The sequence below is a fragment of the Somniosus microcephalus genome, chromosome 4 (assembly GCF_052327205.1).
Source record: "Somniosus microcephalus isolate GS21.2 chromosome 4, FLI_Smic_1.0, whole genome shotgun sequence".
NCBI classification, from domain to species: Eukaryota; Metazoa; Chordata; class Chondrichthyes; order Squaliformes; family Somniosidae; genus Somniosus; species Somniosus microcephalus.
The window spans coordinates 192794075-192815167 of NC_140990.1; the positions used below are offsets into that span (position 1 = coordinate 192794075).

General features: G+C 48.7%; 1 protein-coding gene across 2 annotated transcripts in view; it reads left to right on the forward strand.

The window, feature by feature from the left end:
- The window catches only part of sh3bp4a (SH3-domain binding protein 4a), an 80281-nt gene that overhangs the window by 791 nt on the left and 58397 nt on the right, over positions 1 to 21093 (forward strand). The window lies entirely within an intron of this gene.

Below are 21093 nucleotides of genomic sequence, written 5' to 3' on the forward strand. Positions count from 1 at the left end.
GGTAGAATATAAATTTTCCATTGTATACTCAATGATCTTAGCTCAGCTTTCATAGTGGAAGGTGCTACATTTCATTGCTGTGACATTGGAAATGCAGAGTGTTGTGTGTGTACATACACAGCCACCTGCCCTGAGCATTGATTGCTGCCCTTTTCTGTCGTTAAAATGTTAATTTGGAGCTGCAGTGGGTCACCATGGTTTGATTGCAAAAGCACAGTTAGTTAGGTACCCTCCTGTAAGTGTCGTGTTGAGAATACCCATCAGTGCTGTATCAGTGTGAAACTCGGGCTTATAACTGCACCATTAATTCTTAAGTGTTTGTGAATTTTCCAGTTCCAATTTGTGCTCTGTTTGTTTGTAATATTTAGTTTCCTAGGGGAAAGGGACACAAAACAGAAACAGCTGGAAATGTTCAGTAGATCAAGCAGCATCTGTGGTGAAGCTGAAGTCAATCAGTCGACGTTTCCAATCTTGGACCCTTCGGTGGGGCACCTTTTTTGGTCTGGGTTTCCCAGCAGCTGCTTTCATGCCATAGCTGATGTGCATTTTCACTAGCAGCATCTCAATGTGTTTTTGCTTGTTTTATCAAGCTATTTTGGTGTGGATTTGTAGTCAAGAGAACACCCCACTAATACCAAAAGTGCAGTACAGTATAAAAGAAGCTTACAACTTGCAAGAAATAAGCTCAAAGTGGCTTGTCATGCTGCCTTTTCCAGATCAAATATTTCTTCCAGATTGGTGTTTTTCTCCTGCATCTCTTCTCTTTTCTCCCCCCCCACCAACATAATTAAATTCTGGTATATTTCATAAGTGTAAATATACAAAGAAGTGTGGAAGCAAGAAAACTTGTTTTGTATTTAGTCTCCATTTTGTGTGTATGTTTTCAGTGATTGCAAAACCTTTCTGTATTGACATATACTCCCAGGGACCTCTTGACATAACTTCTGGAACAGTTTTGGCTATCTAAAGGAAAGTGGTACAGTACTATCAGAAGCAGGAACAGGAGGAGGCCATTTAGCCGCTCGAGTCTGTTCTGCCATTCGATGAGATCATGGCTGATCAGTGACCTAACTCCATATACCTGCCTTTGCCCCATATTCCTTAATACCTTTGGTTAACAAAAATCTATCAATCGCCGATTTAAAATGAACAATTAACCCAGCATCAACTGCTGTTTGTGGAAGAGAGTTCCAAACTTCTACCACTCTTTTTGCATGTAGAAGTGTTTCCTAATTTCACTCCTGAAAGGCCTGGCTCTCACTTTTAGGCTATGTCTCCTAGTCCTAGACTCCTCAACCAATGAAAATAGTTAGTCCAGGTATCATTCCTTTAAACCTATGCTGTACTCACTCCAAAGCCAATATATCCTTCCTAAGGTGTGGTGCCCAGAACTGAACACACTACTCCAGGTGTGGACTACCCAGGGTTTTGTACAGCTGCAGCATAACTTCGATCCCCTTGTATTCTAGTCCTCTAGATATAAAGGCCCGCATTCCATTAGCCTTTTAAATTATTTTCTGTACCTGTTCATGACATTTTAACGATCTATGTACAGGGACTCCTAGGTCACTTTAGATCTCCACTGTTTACAGCTTTTCACTATTTAGAAAGTACTCTGATCTATCCTTTGTAGGTCCAAAGTGGATGACTTCATTGAAATCCATTTGTCACAATTTTGCCCATTCACTAAATCTATTAATATCTCTTTGTAGTATATGGAAATGTATAACAGCAGATATAATGTTAACAAATACAGGAATGTACATAAACCTGACCTTGCAGACAGCCTCTTATTAAAACCAATGCTTGAGTTTATACTGTTATATAGGAAACACCTTATGCACTCACTCCCAGGTCTAAATCATCTCGTCTGCCAAGAGAAGACTATGGGGATTGGGAAAGGTCTGTCCCTGTAGAGCGGGTTTGAGTACCAATCTCATGTGGGTGCAAGAATTTTGGCGATACCTGGGGGACTTGGCGGTACTAAGAACATAACTTTTATTAACTTGAAATGGCCAACCTGAAATTTCTTCATAGGTCAGCCCCATCTAACGGTCTTCTCGCCTTATTCCTCAATTTCCTCTCCAGACAGATTGTGCCGAGGGGTTCACGTGAAGTCTTGGTGAGTTTGTCCAGTGTGTAGTTAGCTACAGACACCGCGAAGGTCCCAGGTTCAAATCCTGGTCAGTTGAGGAGTGCTACAATTGGACTTTGCATCCTGGGTTAGGGAAAGGAGAATCTCCTGTGCTTTTCTGCTCCTGATTGTTATCGGTTACCCCGCACTGGAAGTACATATGCTGGACGTAAGATGAGGACAGAAATGGATTTTGCTGTAATCTGCCCCTGCACAATAACCTGTTGACATATTGTCGGGCTGTTAATGAGCATGGGCCATGTGGGATGAGGATAGGGATGGGCCCCAGTAAAACTCACTATAATGCAGAAAAACTGCATGCATCCGCTGGATCAAAATGTTCGATCTCCTCATGTATTTTATTGCACGGATCGGGTGGGGGGTTGTGGTTGCTGGTGGGGTTGCAGAGGGGCATCTAATGTTCTTGGTGATCTGGATCTTCAGAATTCTTAATGTGGCCCTGGGTGTGGAAGGTATCATCCTACATGGCACCTGTTCAAGCATTAGCCTGATGGCTTTGTCAGCAGGCTATTTGACTGCAGCGGCGAGGGATTACAGCAAAATCCGATTCTGTCCTCGTCTGATGTCCACCTGACGTACTCCCAGCAAGGAGTCAACGTCTTCCAGACAGGAAAAAATTGGGAAGTTTATGAAGTGCTTTTCAGGAAAATGGCAGTACCTGTGGATAGACTGGAGAAGCTGGGGTTGTTCTCCTTGGAGCAGAGAAGATTGAGAGGAGATTTGATGGGGGTGTTCAAAATCATGGGTCTGGACAGAGTAGATAGAGAGAAACTGTTCGCATTGGCAGAAGGGTTGAGAACCAGAGGACACTGTTTGAAGGTGGTTGGCAAAAGAACCAAAGGTGACATAAGAAAAAACTTTTTTACACAGTGAGTGGTTAGGATCTGGAATGCACTGACTGAAGGGATGGTGGAGGCAGACACAATCACGGCTTTCAAAAGGGAATTGGATAAGTACCTGAAGGAAAAAAATTAGCAGGGCTACGGGGAAAGGGCAGGGGAGCGGGACTAGCTGAGGTGTTCTTGCAGAGAGCTGGCATGGGTTCGAAGGGCTGAATGGCGGCCTTCCATGCTGTAACAATTCTATGACTCCTTCAGTTGTTTAGCTTAATCAGTTTGTATGACTGTAACTCTTGGAATCTTCATCCTGACTTCGAGCAATAGTTCAATTAGGAAATGATGAATCAGAAGCTGTGTGTATCTGAAGTTGTAAAGAGATGTGTGAAATCATTGGTGGCATGGCTAATCCCTGATAAGTGTGTGTGTTTCTGGGAATTATTGCTTTGTTTTGTTTTAAGTCTAGTGCAGTAGCAATTTTGTTTTCAATTTCTCCCCTCTTGCCTGGGTTCTTGCTGAGATATGGTTTCACGGGCACAGCCAACTTTTATTAACAGGAAGTGGCCAACCTGAAATGTCTTCATTGGTCAGCCCCATCTAACTGTCTTCTCACCTTATTCCTCACTTTCTTCCCCAGACAAAGTTTGCCAAAGGGTTTGCGTGTAGGCTCTGAGTTGGATACCTCACCTAATTCGCCATGCCTTGCGTGTGAGCCTTATGTGTCTCGCTTAGCTATTGAAGTGAGGAAGGAGATGTTGGGGGAGGCAGGAGAATCGCAGCCAAATCTAATCATGGAATGATAGGGTGCAGAAGGAGGCCATTCGGCCCATCATGCCTGTGCCGGCTCTTTGATAGCTATCCAGTTAGCCCCACTCGCCCGCTGTTTTTCCCATAACCCTGCAAATGTTTTCTTTCCTGTCCTCGTCGATCTATCCCGCAATGAACCCCAAGCTAGGGAGGGGAGAGTCAGCATTGGTCCTGTGGCACCTGTTGGAATGTGTGATTGTCTGGTGAGGACAAGTTCTAGCTCGGCTGTGGTGTCCTCGATGGAATAAGCATTCTTGACACTCGCCACAGTCAGCATGAGTCAGCAGTTGCTGCTTTTAGTAACACTCGCCTGCATCAATATATCTCTGTCTTGCTGAGCACTCCTGCCATATAATAGTAATGGTAACCCAGCATTTACAAAACTGCAGCTTATTACACTTTTCTCGTCTTCGCTGGATAGCAAGCAGCAGTGGGGACCTCGGCTGAGTTGTATCTTTTTCTTGTCCAGCCAGGGGTGCTGAGGCAAATTTTAGGACCTCCCTGACTGCTATCCTTGCCAGGCCTTGGCTATTAAATCCTTGCAGATCCTGAAATCTCAGTTAAATTGAAGACCATTAATGGTCTGAGTTCTACCCAGAATGTTTACGTAGGGTCAGGGGACACAGTCTTGAACGCAGTGATTTTATAAAGCTTTTAGTAGCTAACTGTGGAACCTATGGATCTTGCATTGAAGAGTGCACATTTTCCTTTTCTAAAATGAAATATTGGTCTATGTAGCAGTGTCAATGATGTAAGTGCTGAAGATTAATCCAGGACAGTTTGGTTGGCTGGAGTTGAGGGCTGTAGTAGAAAACGGCTGCCTGAGGGTAAAGTAGTTCAGCATGTTGTAAGCATTTAACTTTTGGCTTTCTAGCAATCCAAACGCTATCAATTATGGTCAGAAAACTGTAAGTTGCTCTTGTTTTATTAAACCCTTTGACTAAGTTACTTTAGAAAACAACAGAAATATTTCACAGTTGTGAAAGCCCAAGGGGGCTACTTTTGGAGGGTTGTGGTCAGTTACTGGGACTGCATCGTATTCCTTTTGGAGGGTTGTGGTCAGTTACCGGGACTGCATCGTATTCCTTTTGGAGGGTTGTGGTCAGTTACCGGGACTGCATCGTATTCCTTTTGGAGGGTTGTGGTCAGTTACCGGGACTGCATCGTATTCCTTTTGGAGGGTTGCGGTCAGTTACCGGGACTGCATCGTATTCCTTTTGGAGGGTTGCGGTCAGTTACTGGGACTGCATCGTATTCCTTTTGGAGGGTTGCGGTCAGTTACTGGGACTGCATCGTATTCCTTTTGGAGGGTTGTGGTCAGTTACCGGGACTGCATCGTATTCCTTTTGGAGGGTTGTGGTCAGTTACCGGGACTGCATCGTATTCTTTTTGGAGGGTTGCGGTCAGTTACCGGGACTGCATCGTATTCCTTTTGGAGGGTTGTGGTCAGTTACCGGGACTGCATCGTATTCCTTTTGGAGGGTTGTGGTCAGTTACCGGGACTGCATCGTATTCCTTTTGGAGGGTTGTGGTCAGTTACCGGGACTGCATCGTATTCCTTTTGGAGGGTTGTGGTCAGTTACCGGGACTGCATCGTATTCCTTTTGGAGGGTTGTGGTCAGTTACCGGGACTGCATCGTATTCCTTTTGGAGGGTTGTGGTCAGTTACCGGGACTGCATCGTATTCCTTTTGGAGGGTTGTGGTCAGTTACCGGGACTGCATCGTATTCCTTTTGGAGGGTTGTGGTCAGTTACCGGGACTGCATCGTATTCCTTTTGGAGGGTTGTGGTCAGTTACCGGGACTGCATCGTATTCCTTTTGGAGGGTTGTGGTCAGTTACCGGGACTGCATCGTATTCCTTTTGGAGGGTTGTGGTCAGTTACCGGGACTGTATCGTATTCCTTTGGCTGATTTCTGATGTTCCAATACTTCTGGGAAAAATGTAAATTATAAGTATATCGACTTAAAATTACAGGATGCTATTAATGCTCAAAATAGCAAGGATAGCTTATTGGTAAATAATTAATACTGCAAACTCCTCATGATCCAGTAGGCAAAGGCACAGCCACCGCGGTGTAGCAGTAAGCTTATACAGACTACAAGGTTCGATTCACAGTAGGTTTGTGTTAACTGATCTGAGCCAGGCAGTAATTGGGGCGCTTCAGTTGGCCCCAGTGGACCAGGCAAGGGGAAATCAGCAAGGGTCCAGCCACCAATGTTCCCTGTAAGCTCTGCTTTGTTCTGTGTGGCCTGCGTGCCCCTGCCACAGTACCAAAACAGCTCTCATCAAAGTCACAAATGTCATCCTTTGTGACTATGACAAAGGTAAACTATCCCTCCTTATCCTTCTTGACTTGTCTGCAGCCTCTGCCTCTTCCTCCTCTTCTTAGGCAGTCCCTTGGAACCGAGGATGACTTGCTTCCACACTAAAAATGAGTTCTCAGGTGACTGATGAGTCCAATGCGGGACCTACAGTCTCTGTTACAGGTAGGGCAGACGGTGTTTGAAGGGGCGGGTAGGTGGGGTACTTGGGTTGACGTGCGCTCCTTCCGCTGTTTGCGCTTGGCTTCCACTTGCTCCCGGCGAAGAGACTCGAGGTGTTCGGCACCTTCCCGGATGCTTCTCCTCCACGTTGTGTGGTCTTGGGCCAGGGATTCCCAGGTGTCGGTGGGGATGTTGCACTTTTTCAAGGAGTCTTTGCGGGTGTCCTTGAAGTGTTTCCTCTGCCCACCTGGGGCTCTCCTGCCGTGTCGGAGCTCCGAGTAGAGCACTTGTTTTGGGAGTCTTGTATCGGGCAGCCTGTGACACGGTTGACCACTCCATCCTTCTCCAACGCCTCTCCACCGTCATCCAGCTGGGTGGGACTGCACTCGCCTGGTTCCATTCTTATCTATCTAATCATAGCCAAAGAGTCACCTGCAGCGGCTTCTCTTCCTGCTCCCACATCGTTACCTCTGGTGCCCCCAAGGATCTATCCATGGCCCCTCCTATTTCTCATCTACGTGCTGCCCTTTGGCGACATCATCCGAAAACACAGTGTCAGTTTCCATATGTACGCTGGTGACACTCAGCTCTACCTCACTACCACTTCTCTCAATCCCTCCACGGACTCCAAATTGTCAGCCTGCTTGTCCGACATCCAATTCTGGATGAGCAGAAATTTTCTCCAATTAAATATTGGGAAGACTGAATCCATTGTTTTCAGTCTCCGCCACAAACTCCGTTCCCTAGCCTCTGACTCCATCCCTCTCCCTGGCATCTGTCTGAGGCTGAACTACTATGTTCGCAGCCTTGGTGTCATATTTGACCCTGAAATGAGCTTCCGACCACATATCCGCGGCCGTACTAAGACCGCCTATTTCCACCTCCATAACGTCGCCCTATTCCAACGCATTCCTGACTGGCCTCCCACATTCTAAATAACAACAAAAAATGCTGGAAAAACTCAGCAGGCCAGGCAACATCCGTGGAGAGAAATTAAGAGTCGACGTTTCGGGTGAACCCTTTTTCAAAACTGGAAAGGAAATAAAATAGATCGAAGGCAGGGCTGCGATAGAACAAAAGAGAAGTGAAGAGACATTAAGAGGTATTCAAAACCAGACGAGATGGTAATAGGACAGTGGAGACAAAGGACGGCTAAGATTAGGTGTGAAGTGTACTGGCAGGATGAGTGACAGCTGCCATGTGGGAGAGAAAAAAAAGGAAAGGGGGAAGGGAAGACCCAAAAGAAAGGGGTGGAAAAAAATATAAGTAAAAATGTAATAGGGGCCGAGGTTATGATCTGAAATTGCTGAACTCGATATTGAGTCCGGAAGGCTGCAAAGTGCCTAATCGGAAGATGAGGTGCTGTTCCTCGAGTTTACGTTGAGCTTCCGTGGAACAATGCAAGAGGCCAAGGACGGTGAGGTCCGAGTGGGAATGGAGCGGTGAATTAAAATGACAGGCGACCGGAAGCTCGGGGTCACCCTTACGGACTGAACGGAGGTGTTCCGCAAAGCGGTCACCCAATCTGCGTTTGGTCTCCCCAATGTAGAGGAGTCCGCATCGTGAGCAGCGGCCTCCTCCCACATTCTACCCTACGTAAACATGAGGTCATCCAAAACTCGGCTGCCCGTGTTCTAACTCGCTCCAAGCCCCGTTCACCCATCTCCCCTGTGCTCGCTGACCTCATTGGCTCCCAGTTAAGCAACGCCTCGATTTCAAAATTCGCATCCTTGTTTTCAAATCCCTCCATGGCCTCTCCCCGCCCTATCTCTAATCTTCAGCTCCACAACCCCTTGAGATATCTGCGCTATTTAATTCTGCCCTCTTGAGGATCCCTGATTATAATCGCTCAACCATTGGTGGCCGTGCCTTCTGTTGCCTAGGCCCTAAGCTCTGGAATTCCTGGCCTAAACCTCTCCACCTCGCTACCGCTCTTTTCTCCTTTAAACCTACCTCTTTGACCAAGCTTTTGGTCACTTGCCCTAATTTCTCCTTATGTGGCTCGGTGTCAAATGTTTTGTCTTATAATACTCCTGTGAAGTGCCTTGGGACATTTTACTACATTAAAGGCGCTATATAAATACAAGTTGTTGTTTTTTACTGCGCTGTCCCTTTAAATTTCCACGTATGCACGTAACTTACAATGGAAAAGCTGGTGAGCAGCCTGCGCGGGAAATTTCTCATTACTGCGTGGAGCGAACATTGCCAGCCACCTATTTGTCCTGTGACAACTGCTGGGGTGTGTGGATAACTGGTGAGGACAAGTTCCATCTTGGCTGTGGTTCCCTCGATGGAATAACACGCTCACTGGAGTCAGCATGAATCGGCATCTTTAAGAGAAAAATGTGGGGGGAAGAGAGAGGAAGTGAATTTGCTGCTTTGAGTAAGTAACACTTGCCTGCACCATTCTATCTGTGTGTTTTGTTGAACACTCTGCCATGTAACACTTGCCTGCACCATTCTATCTCTGTGTTTTGTTGAACACTCTGCCATGTAACACTTGCCTGCACCATTCTATCTCTGTGTTTTGTTGAACACTCTGCCATGTAACACTTGCCTGCACCATTCTATCTCTGTGTTTTGTTGAACACTCTGCCATGTAACAGTAAAGGAAACCCAGTATTTACACAATTACAGCTTATTACACTTTTCACTTGTTTTACCTTGAAAAATGGGTCCCAATTCAGTGTGTATATTTAATGCAAGTAATTTCAGGTCGTCGTTTCATTTCCCTCGGTGTGTTATAGGTGTGCATTTTATTTCCTCCCCTCCTGAAAATATAAACTCCTTGCTATTCATCCTCTGGTGTGTCCCCAAGTGACCATCATTCATGTGTGAACCTTGAAGTTGAGTGTCAACCGGTTATTTGACTGATGTGCTCTCACTTGACATCCACCCACTTGTACTTCCACATGGGCCACTGGCTAATGATCAGGAATAGTAACACTGGCTGAGCTTTAAATATATTGGCCTAGAAATTCAGTTAGGGGCGCCCAGCTCGCCTGGGCGCCGGAATTACCGCTGCGCGCGGAGCCACTTGCGCCAGCGGGAAATTCACTTTCAGCGCCCCAAGTGGAAGCCGGCCGCTAAACAAGGGTTTCGGCGCCCCGCTTGGGGCGCTGAAACTGAATATCGGCGTGCAAAGTGCCGCAGCGCCACCCGCTGCGGCACGGCAGCCTGCGGTACTGCAGGCCTTCCTCTCAGTCTTAAGGGGGAGGTGCCTGCAACAGTGCGATCCCCGCTCGCGAGTGCCGGCAAATGAGCCCGGCACCAAGGAGAAGTGCCGGGCTCTCTGGAAACAGCCGGCAATGCCGTGGGGGGGGGTGGTGTAGGAGGTGCGGGCAGGCGGCCGCCGAAAAAGCGGCCGGCCGCACCTCCACCTTAACTCGCCCCACTACCGGCACAGGTAGGCCCCGTGTACCGGTCGCTGTTTGCGGGCGAGGCGGCAGCAACCAAATACGGCCAGCGGGGCGCTGCGCACACCGATGACGTCATCGGTGGCGGCGCAGCGCTAATGGCTAACGCTGCCATTAGCGCCCCGCTAAATATCGCGGTAGGTTTGCACAGTGGCGCAAAAGCCCTCTTTGGGCGCAAACTGGTGGCGCAGGCCACTGAATTTCTAGGCCATTGTTCCCAATGTCGGGGACACTGAGACCAGTTGTAGAGCCCCAACTGCTGCTCTAGCTGAGAGACGCTAATATGGCACCCATAGATCAAGAAGTGAAACTGGTCTGTTGTATAAACCATCTAAACCATAGGAGAGTAAAATGTTGTAAGCGAACACTTCTGCAAAGATAGGAAAAAGTTTGTTAAATGTAGGGGAAATTACAATATGCAACAGCAGGCAGTGAGTTTCAAAGGGGTAATTCAGTCTCGCAGTTCTGAAGACATTTTCAAACAAGTTTAACTTTGTTCCAGTTTTTGAATGTTGAAAGAACCAATTGAATGAACGGCACTTTGAGTTTACTACTGGCTGTTTTGTGTGTGAGCAAATAAATGCAAGTGATTTTTTCTAAAGGAGGCAGAGCCTCAGCCAGCAGTTTCTATGACAGCTGTCGCAAGAGTTAAACTCAAGATTCCAGTGCTGAAATAAATTTCCTTCGTGCAGTTTGTAATACTATTTTCAAATGTTATCAGGCAATTGCAAAAGCTTAGCGTGGTGTTTGGCTGTGTGCTACCAGCAGCTCTCTTGGCTTTCTCCAGTGCATCAAAGCTAAACGGCTGATAGATGAGAGGGAGTGCAGAAAAGGTGCTTAAAATGGATAAATAAGGTCTTGTCTTGTTTCAGATTTTACTGGTAAGTCATGCAGTTTGTAGGGGGAATGATGCATCACTTTGGATAGATGACTGCACTACACTGACCAACACTGCTGTTTCATCCAAATCCAGATCACCTTTTACTTGCTTTATAGTGACCTGTCAATAATTGTATCATTGCATCTAATCAGGCTTTTTGGGTGACGGGGGTGGGTGGGGGGAGACCCAAAGTAAGTTGTACCGTTGCAATGAAGTACAGTACCAGGCAAATGGGAGTTTGTTGGAAATAATTGAGCCTTTGTAAAGTGACAAGTGAGATTCAGATGTTTCATTTTAGAGCCCCGCTTCCTGTTTAGATCATCATTGGCTCACACTGAAACAATCCTCGGCCCACACATTTGTCAGCTGCCCAGCTAACAAACTGAAAGCTGGAAGTCATTTCAGTGTGTTATCCCTCCAATGGCCAAATCAAATATACACTGGTGCGCCTTCCTATGAGGGCTGAGTAGCAGATGGCTGATTTGATCTCTAACCCAGAAGATTTCTTCTCCCGGTGACACTTTCATTTCAATTCTTGCTTTATATCAAAATGGCACCATTCAATAAAATGTTATATTAGTGGCCAGTGTAATTTAAAATGTACTTGTGCCATAAGTGAATCGATTACTTCAAAACCTTCTGTTTCACTAGTTGAAAACTGGACCGTTAGAATCATAGAAAGTTACAGCACGGAAGGAGGCCATTTCGGCCCATCGTGTCCGCGCCGACCAACAAAGAGCTATCCAGCCTAATCCCACTTCCCAGCACTTGGTCCGTAGCCCTGCAGGTTACAGCATCCCAAGTGCAAATCCAGGTACTTTTTAAATGTGGTTAGGGTTCCTGCCTCTACCACCCTTTCAGGCAGTGAGTTCCAGACCCCCACAACCCTCTGGGTGAAGAAATTTCCCCTCAAATCCCCTCTAAGTCTTCCACCAATTACTTTAAATCTGTGCCCCCTGGTTTTTGACCCCTCTGCTAAGGGAAATAGGTCCTTTCTATCCACTTTATCTATGCCCCTCATAATTTTATACACCTCAGTAAGGTCTCCCCTCAGCCTCCTCTGTTCGAAGGAAAACAGACCCAGCCTATCCAGTCTTTCCTCATAGATAAGATTCTCTACTCCTGGCAACATCCTTGTAAATCTCCTCTGTACCCTCTCTAGTGCAATCACATCTTTCCTGTAATGTGGTGACCAGAACTGCACGCAGTACTCTAGCTGAGGCCTAACTAGTGTTTTATACAGTTGAAGCATAACCCCCCTGCTCTTGTATTCTGTGCCACGGCTAATAAAGGCAAGCATTCCGTATGCCTTCTTAACCAGGTATACCGATTTGGATACTGTTGAGGGGGATGACTTACCAGGGGAAGGCAGCAGCAGCCAACTTCCTGGCACCAGGGGTGCTTCTGCTCAGGAAGGGAGGAAAAAGAGTGGGAGAGCAATAGTGGTAGGGGATTCTGTCGTAAGGGGAACAGGTAGGCGTTTCTGTGGCCGTAGACATGACTCCAGGATAGTTTGTTGCCTCCCTGGTGCCAGGGTCAAGGATGTCACTGAACGGCTGCAGGGCATTCTGAAGGGGGAGGGTGAACAGTCAGAGGTCGTGATTCACATTGGGACCAACGACATGGGTAGGAAGAGGGATGAGGTTCTGCAGCAAGAATTTAGGGAGCTAGGTAGCAGACTAAAGAGCAGGACCTCAAAGGTTGTAATCTCTGGATTACTCCCGGTGCCACGTGCTAGTGAGTATAGGAATAGGAGGATAGAGCAGATGAATGCGTGGCTAAAGAGTTGGTGCAGGAGGGAGGGCTTTAGTTTCCTGGATCACTGGGTCTGCTTCTGGGGAAGGTGGGACTTGTACAAGTCGGACGGGTTGCACCTGAACCAGAATGGGACAAATATCCTTGCGGGGAGGTTTGCTAGCACTGTTGGGGGTTTAAACTAACTTGGCAGGGGGATGGGATACAGAGTGGAGCTATAATAGGGGGTGCTGTACAGCCAAATATAGAGGAAAAAACAAGTCAGCTTGGAAGGCAGAGCAAATATGTAGCGGCACAAGGCAGTAGGGCAAGACTGAATGGCATTTATTTTAATGCAAGGAGTCTTGCGAATAAGGTGGATGAACTGAAGTTGTTGATGAACACATGGGAGTATGATATTGTTGCTATCACGGAGACATGGTTGAGGGAGGGGCAAGACTGGCAGCTCAATATTCCGGGGTATAGAATCTTCAGGCGAGACAGAGGGGAGGGGGGGGGGGTAAAAGAGGAGGGGATGTCGCAATATTAATTAAGGAGTCAATTACTGCTGTAAGGAGGGATGATATATTAACAGGTTCTGCTAATGAGGCCATATGGGTAGAACTTAAAAACAAAAAGGGGGCAAGAACTTTGCTGGGAGTGTACTATAGGCCCCCAAACAGTCGGGGAGATAGAGGAACAGATATGTAGGCAAATCTCAGAGAAATGTGCAAATAATAGGGTAATAATAGTGGGGGATTTCAACTTCCCCAATATTAACTGGGATAGTCAGAGTGTGAAAGGCTTAAAGGGTGCAGAATTCTTAGTGCATCCAGGAGAGCTTTTTGAGCCAGCATGTAGAAAGTCCTACAAGAGAGGGGGTGGTACTGGACCTAATTCTAGGGAATGCGGCTGGGCAAGTGGTAGAAGTGTTAGCAGGTGAGCACTTTGGTGACCGTGACCATAATTCGGTGAGATTTAAGGTAGTCATGGAAAAGGACAGAGATGGACCGGAAATAAAGGTTCTAAATTGGGGGAAGGCCGATTTTAATATGATAAGGCAGGATCTGGCCAAAGTGGACTGGGATCAGCTACTTGTAGGAAAATCCACATCGGAGCAATGGGAGTCTTTCAGAAAGGAAATTGAGAGAGTACAATGGCAACATGTTCCTGTAAAGGTCAAGGGTGGGACCAACAAGCCCAGGGAACCTTGGATGTCAAGGGATATACGAGAATGGATTAGGAAAAAAAGGGGGGCTTTTGGCAGATACAAAGGACTAAAGACAGAGGAAGCCCTAGAGGAGTATAAAAAGTGCAGGGGATACTTAAAGAAATTAAGAGAGCGAGGAGGGGCCATGAAATAACACTGGCGAGCAAAATAAAGGAAAATCCTATGGTGTTTTATAAGTATACTAGCTGGAGTACCCGGCGTTGCCGAGGGAACTGAAGAACCCTCTGCCATGTTTATAAAACTGTTGGGATTGAAGAACTCTTCCTAAGCACCCAGGAGGTGGTTCTTTAACTTGTTTTTTTGTTAATCGGGATCGCAGGTAGCCATATTCTCCAGGTTTTATAGTTTTGGGTATGTCTCGCCTGGTCAACAGCTTGCCGTGCCTGAGTCTGGTCAGGAGTCTCTGACTCCTCCCTCCCTCCCTTCCTTCCTCTCCCTCCACCCCTCCCTCTCACTCCCTCCCCTTCACTCTCTCTCCCCCCCCCTCCCCCCTCTCTCACTCCCTCCCCCCCCCTCTCCCCTCCCCCCCCCCGCTCCTCTCCCCTCCCCCCCCCGCTCCTCTCCCCTCCCCTCTCCCTCCCCCCCCCCCCCTCGCGCGAGGGGCACTAGCGGTTTTAGCAGGCTTAAAAGTGGATAAATCCCCAGGCCCGGATGAGATGTATCCCAGGCTGCTGTGTGAGGCAAAGGAGGAGATTGCAGGGGCTCTGTCACAAATTTTCAGAACTTCTCTGGCCACAGGGGATGTGCCAGAGGACTGGAGAACAGCTAACGTAGTACCATTATTCAAGAAGGGTAGTAGGGATAAACCAGGGAATTACAGGCCAGTGAGCCTAACATCAGTGGTAGGGAAATTATTGGAAAAAATTCTGAGGGATAGAATTAGTCTCCACTTGGAGAGGCAAGGATTAATCAGGGATAGTCAGCATGGCTTTGTCAAGGGAAGATCATGTCTGACCAATTTGATTGAATTTTTCGAGGGGGTGACTAGGTGTGTGGATGAGGGTAGTTCAGTGGATGTGGTATACATGGATTTCAGTAAGGCTTTTGATAAAGTCCTGCATCGGAGACTGGTCAAGAAGATAAGAGGCCATGGGATCCAGGGTGCCTTGGCACATTGGATCCAAAACTGGCTTAGTGGCAGAAGGCAGAGGGTGATGGTCGAAGGTTGTTTTTGTGACTGGAAGCCTGTGTCCAGTGGGGTACCGCAGGGATCAGTGCTGGGTCCCTTGCTGTTTGTGGTCTGCATTAATGATTTGGATGTGAATGTAAAAGGTATGATCAGTAAGTTCGCAGATGACACGAAAATTGGTGGGGTGGTAAATAGCGAGGAGGGTAGCCTCAGTCTGCAGGACGATATAGATGGGTTGGTCAGATGGGTGGAACAGTGGCAAATGGAATTTAACCCTGAAAAGTGTGAGGTGATGCATTTTGGAGGGACTAACAAGGCAAGGGAATACACAATGAATGGTAAGACCCTAGGAAAGAGAGGATCAGAGGGACCTTGGTGTGCATGTACATAGATCCCTGAAGGCAGCAGAACAGGTGGATAAGGTGGTTAAAAAGGCATATGGGATACTTGCCTTCATTAGCTGAGGCATAGAATATAAGAGCAGGGAGGTTATGATGGAGCTGTACAAAACGCTAGTTAGGCCACAGCTGGAATAATGTGTGCAGTTCTGGTCGCCACATTGTAGGAAGGATGTGATTGCTTTGGAGAGGGTGCAGAGGAGATTCACCAGGATGTTACCTGGGCTGGAGCGCTTCAGCTATGAAGAAAGACTGGACAGGCTGGGGTTGTTTTCCTTGGAGCAGAGAAGGATGAGCGGGGACCTGATTGAGGTGTACAAAATTATGAGGGGCATAGATAGGGTAGATAGAAAGGAACTTTTTCCCTTAGTAGATGGGTCAATAACAAGGGAGCATAGATTCAAGGTAAGGGGCAGGAGGTTTAGAGGGGATTTGAGGAAGAACTTTTTCACCCAGAGGGTGGTTGGAATCTGGAACTCACTGCCTGAAAGGGTGGTAGAGGCAGGAACCTTCACAACATTCAAGAAGCATTTGGATGAACACTTGAAATGCCATAGCATACAAGGCTATGGACCAAATGCTGGAAAATGGGATTAGATTAGACAGGGCTTGATGGCCGGCGTGGACGCGATGGGCCGAAGGGCCTCTTTCTGTGCTGTATAACTCTATGACTCTGACTCTATATAACCACCTTATCTACCTGGCCTGCTACCTTCAGGGATCTGTGGACATGCACTCCAAGGTCCCTTTGTTCCTCTACACTATTTAATGTGTATTCCCTTTCCTTGTTAGCCCTCCCCAAATTCATTACCTCACACTTCTCCGGATTGAATTCCATTTGCCACTGTTCTGCCCACCTGACCAATTTATTGATATCTTTCTGCAGTCTACAGCTTCCATCTTCAGTATCAGCCACACAGCCGATTTTAGTATCATCTGCAAACTTCTTAATCATACCCCCTATATTCAAGTCTAGATCATTGATATATACCACAAAAAGCAAGGGACCTAGTACTGAGCCCCGAGGGACCCCACTGGAAACAGCCTTCCAATCATAAAAACACCCATCAACCATTACCCTCTGCTTCCTGTCTCCGAGCTAGTTTTGAATCCAACTTGACACTTTGCCCTGGATCCCATGGGCTTTTAACTTCGTGACCAGTCTGCCATGTGGAACCTTATCAAAAGCCTTGCTAAATACACCATATACACTATATCAAACACACTACCCTCATCTACCCTCCTTGTTACCACCTCAAAAAATTCAATCAAGTTTGTCAGACACGACCTTCCCTTAACAAATCCGTGCTGACTCCTTGATCAATCCGTGTCTTTCTAAATGAAGATTTATCCTGTCCTTCAGAACTCTTTCCAATAATTTTCCCACCACCGAGGTTAGGCTGACGGGCCTGTAATTACTCGGTCTATCCTTTTCTCCCTTTTTAAACAAGGGTACTGTAGGAATGGCTAGATTCCTAACTAAAGGACTGCGGTCGAGTCAGTCTATCAAACAAACGATGTTTAATACTAATCAGAGTTTAAAACGAAAACACAGGAGAACTACATTACAGGTCTGTACTCTGGCTCCACGAGGACTGGCTAGGGCGGCTCCCCAGCCTGACATCATGACGTCATCACGTTTTCCCGCCGCTGGAGGATCACGTGATCAACGTGATGACGTCATCGCGTTTGGTCTCATTCTTAAAGGGACTGCGCTATGTACATGCAATGATATGAACAAAGATACAGATTCATTCTGTAGCTAATAATTTGTTAAAGATAATTATGTACATTAGATCAGCGTCCCCCTGGTGGCTCCGCCACATGCGCCCCCCCAGAATTGTCTCTAACAGTAAAAGTCAATCGACTAGGAGGTCTGACAAGCCTGTCAGAGCGACTCCTGTATTCTTGGAGTGGACGTTGTTGAACAGCGGGTGGGCTGGCGGACGGAAGCCTTCGGTCTGGCGTGGATGCAGCGGGAGGTCGACCACGTTGTGGCTGTGCAGTCTCTACTGGCCAGTCGATGTCCAGGTGTGCCAGTTTGAGACGGTCAATGGATATGTGGTCGGGTTTACCACCGATGTCTACAGAGAAACTCTTGCCGCCTGTCTCCAGTACGCAAAAAGGGCCTGTGTAAGGGGCCTTGAGCGGATCCCTATGGGCATCATGACGAATGAATACAAATTCGGCATTCTTCAGCTCCGCTGGTACGTGTGAAGATGGAAGGCCGTGATGCGAAGTTGGGATAGGCGCAAAAGCCCTGGCTGTTTCCCGGTGGCTGCTGAGTTCGGCTGCGGACCACGGCTCAGTTGGAAGCGGCAGGAAATCTCCCGGTATGCGGAGTGGCTGGCCGTACACGAGCTCCACGGCAGACGATTGCAGGTCCTCTTTGGGTGCCATGCGGAGACCCAACATAACCCACGGAAGCTTATCCACCCATCCGGCGCCTTGGAGGCTGGCCCTCAGCGATGCCTTTAACGATCTGTGGAAACGTTCGCACAAACCGTTTGCTTGCGGGTGATAGGCCGTGGTGCGGTGAAGCTGGGTGCCGAGACCCTGGGCCACAGCGTTCCAGAGCTCGGAAGAGAACTGTGGACTGCGGCCTGAAGAAATGTCCGCCGGAACGCCAAAACATGCGACCCACAAGGAGAGGAATGCTCTGGCGACATCAGCGGACGTAGTAGACGCCAGAGGAACTGCCTCTGGCCATCTAGTAGTACGATCGACCATGCTGAGGATGTGTGAGAACCCCTGCGACGGTGGAAGCAGCCCGACGAGGTCCACGTTGACATGGTCGAATCAACGTTCTGGTACTGCGAACGTGGCCAATGGGGCCTTAACGTGACGTTGCACCTTAGACGTTTGACAGACGACGCAGGTGTTAGCCCAGTCGCGGATATCCTTACGCATTCCTCTCCAGACGAACTTAGCCGACATTAATTTTTGAGATGCCTTCACGCCAGGATGCGAAAGCCCATGTATGGCGTCAAACTTTGCGGCGCCAGGCGACTGGAACGATCGGGAGGGGATCTCCCATGGAGACATCGCAGAGTAACGAGGTGCCTGCAGCGTGGAATTGCACATCGGTCGGTTGGAGGCTAGAGGTGTCGGTGTGATACACCTGTGTTTCAGGGTCGGATGCCTGATCGGTAGCCATCAGGGCATAATCGATACCCAGCTGGACCGCCCGTACGGTCGCGCAAGAAGGGCAATCAGCTACCAAGTTGTCCTTGCCAGCTACGTGTTGGACTTCTGTCGTGAATTCTGAAATGAAAGTTAGCTGTCGCTGCTGTCGAGCCGACCACGGTTCGGCGGTCTTGGCCATGGCGAAGGTCAGTGGTTTGTGATCTACAAACGCAGTGAAGGGACGTCCTTCTAACAAAAAACGGAAATGGCGGATAGCCAGGAACAGCACCAGCAACTCCCGGTCGAAAGTGCTGTATTTGCGTTCGTTGCGCCGGAGTTGGCAGCTGAAAAATGCCAGTGGTTGCCATGTCCCGTTGACCCACTGTTCCTGCACAGCGCCTATGGCATAGTCAGAAGCGTCGGTGGTAAGGGCGATGGTGGCACCTGGCAGGGTGCGCCAACATAGTTGCATTGGCTAGAGTGGTTTTTGTGTTGTCGAAAGCGTTGTCCATTTCAACCGTCCAGGCAATTGTATCCTTTCCGGCCTTGCCTTTGAGGGCCTCGTAGAGGGGCTGCATGAATCGTGCTGCCTTGGGCACAAAGCGGTGGTAGAAATTCACCATGCCCAGGAATTCTTGAAGAGCCTTGGTGGACTGCGGCCTTGGGAATGCCGTAATTGCTTCGACCTTTGACTGCAGCGGAATTGCACCCTCTGAAGTAATGCGGTGGCCCAAGAAGTCAATCTGTTGTAGGCCGAACTGACACTTGGCCGGGTTGATTGAGGTCATGTTGGCTGAGGCGCCGAAAGAGGGTGCGGAGATGGCAGACGTGTTCCTCTTTGGTAGAGCTGGCTATCAGGATGTCGTCAAGGTAGACAAATAAAAAGGGAAGATCCCGCAGGACCGAGTCCATTAGTCGTTGAAAAGCCTGTGCGGCGTTCTTGAGCCCAAATGGCATCCGTAGAAACTCGAACAGTCCAAAGGGAGTGATGACAGCCGTTTTCTGGACGTCCTGCAGGTGTACGGGAACTTGGTGGTAGCCACAGACGAGGTTGACCTTGGAGAAGATTGAGTTTCCCGACAAATGGACGGAGAAGTCCTGTATATGCGGGATCGGGTACCGATCGGGAGTAGTGGCGTCGGTAGTCCCCGCATGGCCGCCGTCCACCGCCGGGCTTCGGGACGATGCGGAGAGGCGAGGACCAGGAACTATTCGATCGGCGAATAATCCCCAGCAGCACCATCATCGCAAACTCTGCCTTCGCAGCCGCGAGCTTGCCGGGTTCCAGGCGCCGAGCTCGCGCGTAAACCGGGGAGCCAGTCATAGTAATGTGGTGTTCGACACCATGCTTAGTGGCCGAGGAGGAGAAAGTGGGCTTGGTCAGCTCCGGGAATTCACCTAATAGGCGAGTGAACTCATCCGGCGAGGGCAACGCGCAGAAGACAGTGTGCGACGTTGCGGAACTGCGGAAGCAAGGGATGGAGTGGAAGGTGGCCGCGTTGACCAATCGACGATTTCTTACATCCACCAAGAAGCTGTTGGCGCATAAGAAATCCGCGCTGAGGATGGCTTGCGAAACCTTGGCTGTAATAAATTCCCACTGAAACCGTTGCCCGCCGAAGCACACCTGGACCCGCCGTTTGCCAAAGGAACGAATGGCCCCACCATTAGCTGCCATGAGGGAGGGGCCGTGCCTCCCAGACTGAATATCGAGTGCTGAGGCAGGAAGGATGCTACACTGCGCCCCGGTGTCGCATAAAAAGCGCCGGCCTGAGATGGAATCTGTAATGCAGAGGAGCATCCCGGAATTTCCAATCGCCATCGCGGCCGCAGAACGTCCCTCAGACTCGATCCTCCTGTTCTGGAGTTGCTGCTGGTGTTGATGTCGGTTTTTTTTTTTAGGCGCGAAACTGCAGGGAGGGTGGCAGCCTCTGGCTTTCGTGCCAAAACGGGCGTGGTAAAAACACAAGCCGGGGGATGGAGGCGTCGGGGCGGCGTTCGCGGGGGAGGGTTGCCTCGTGGCGGCGCAGTATTGCTGCGTGACCGCATTAATCATCTGCTTCTGCAGCCAGTGCTGCGCAATCTGGCTTCTGATCTGGCGAGGGCAGCCTGAACCTGCTCGGGTAGTTGACTCAGGAATAACTCCCGAAAGAGGAAACATTGTGGTTCTGAGCCAAGGAGCGTGAGCATCTGGCTCATTAACTCAGATGGCTTGGAATCGCCAAGCCCGGGCAAAGCGAGTAGCCGGCGGGCACGCTCCGCCTTCGCGAGCCCGAAGACCTGTGTTAACTGCGCTTTAAGAGTATTATACTTGCTGTCAACCGGGGGGTTTTCGAGCAGGCTGGTGATCCGTGAGGCCGTGGAGCTGTCGAGTGCGGAGACCACGTAAAGGTAATGGGTCTGATCCGCTACGATGTTTCGGAGATCGAATTGTGCTTCTGCTTGGACGAACCAGGAGGCCGCCTGTTGTTCCCAAAACTGTGGGAGCTTCAAAGCCACCGAGTTCGCTTCCATGTTTTGTCGCGCTTCGCTTCTTCCGCGAAAATTGTTCACGAAAATTCGGGGTCACCACTGTAGGAATGGCTAGATCCCTAACTAAAGGGCTGAGGTTGAGTCAGTCTATCCAACAAACGATGTTTAATACTAATCAACAGAGTTTAAAACGAAAACACAGGAGAACTACATTACAGGTCTGTACTCTTTGCTGGCTCCACGAGGACTGGCTAGGGCGGCAGCAGTGTGATCACCCTTTTTCTGTTTTTTAATTCGACCCAAATGGCCTCGTTTTGATCCCTCCAACATATCCCTCCTCACAGCTGTAATAGTTTCTTTAATCAATACCGCGACACCCCCCCTCCCTTTTTACCTCCCCTCTATCCCATCTGAAAACCCTGTA